Consider the following 1,161-nt stretch of genomic DNA (forward strand, 5'->3'; position numbering starts at 1 on the left):
AAAAAAAAAAAAGAATAACAGCAGATACACTGCTACAGTTAGGACCTAATGCTGACATAAGCATACCTGAAGGAGACTGAAGAACTTAGTGACATTTCATAGAAACACTGTGGATTAAACGAGGTGCAACATAAAAACTTAATTGGCTGGTGTCTGGTATTGAATAAACGTTCAATAAGCAGTCAAAATGAATTTATTTGTATTCACATCCTTTCCCTTTTTTTTTTTTAGATTTATTTATTTTAGAGAGATAAAGAAAGAGGGCGTGAACACAAGCATGAGAGGCAGAGGGAGAAGGAGAGAGAGTCTCAAGCAGACCCCAGGCTGAGTGGGGAGCCTGAAACTGGGCTCAATTTCAAGACCCTCAGATCACAACCTCAGTTGAAACCAAGTCTCAGATGCTCAACTGACTGTATCACCTAGCTGCTGCCACATCCAGCTTTTTCTAAAACACAAAACCAATGAACATGGAAGAGTTTTTTTTTTTTTTAACTTTATTTTCAATTAGCTATAATCGCACCTTGGATAAACCTCATTGGCTATGATACTGCCCCTGCACAAAGCTAAAAAACTTTATTCAGAAAATATACTACATAAATCATTCCCTAATAATTTACTCCAATTAGCTGGTATTCATATTTTCTCAAGATGTATTTGGAGCAGATTATTAAATCTTACTTACACAGTGACCTTAAAAATGTTACCCCATCTTATAAATCCAATCTTAATGAAATACTTTTTTTTACTAGTTAGTTATAGTTATCACATTTTAATAATCTCCCTGCAATCAAAGCATTTTAATCATCCCTATTGCTCTTCCAATTTATTATCCTTTTTTTATCTAGTTCTAAATGTATGCGACAATGTTCCAATCTCAGCTAATTTTAAATGACTTTTGAATTTTTTTTAAAAGATTTTATTTATTTATTTGACAGATAGAGATCACAAGCAGGCAGAGAGGCAGGCAGAGAGAGAGAGAGAGGAGGAAGCAGGCTCCCTGCTGAGCAGAGAGCCCAATGCAGGGCTCAATCCCAGTACCCTGGGACCATGACCAGAGCCGAAGGCAGAGGCTTTAACCCACTGAGCCACCCAGGCGCCCCAATGACTTTTTGAATTTTTAAGCCACTGAAAACTTTGTTAAAGTTATACTGAAAAGTTACT

General features: G+C 36.6%; 1 non-coding gene across 1 annotated transcript; it reads right to left on the minus strand.

Moving 5' to 3' along the window:
• Window positions 1-420: 420 nt before the first annotated feature.
• Window positions 421-565, minus strand: LOC125089528 (U4 spliceosomal RNA). Its single transcript, XR_007123970.1, has one exon. It is a non-coding gene; the product is annotated as a U4 spliceosomal RNA (small nuclear RNA).
• Between the last annotated feature and the right edge of the window lie 596 nt (window positions 566-1,161).

This window comes from Lutra lutra, chromosome 1 (genome assembly GCF_902655055.1).
Source record: "Lutra lutra chromosome 1, mLutLut1.2, whole genome shotgun sequence".
Classification (NCBI taxonomy): Eukaryota; Metazoa; Chordata; class Mammalia; order Carnivora; family Mustelidae; genus Lutra; species Lutra lutra.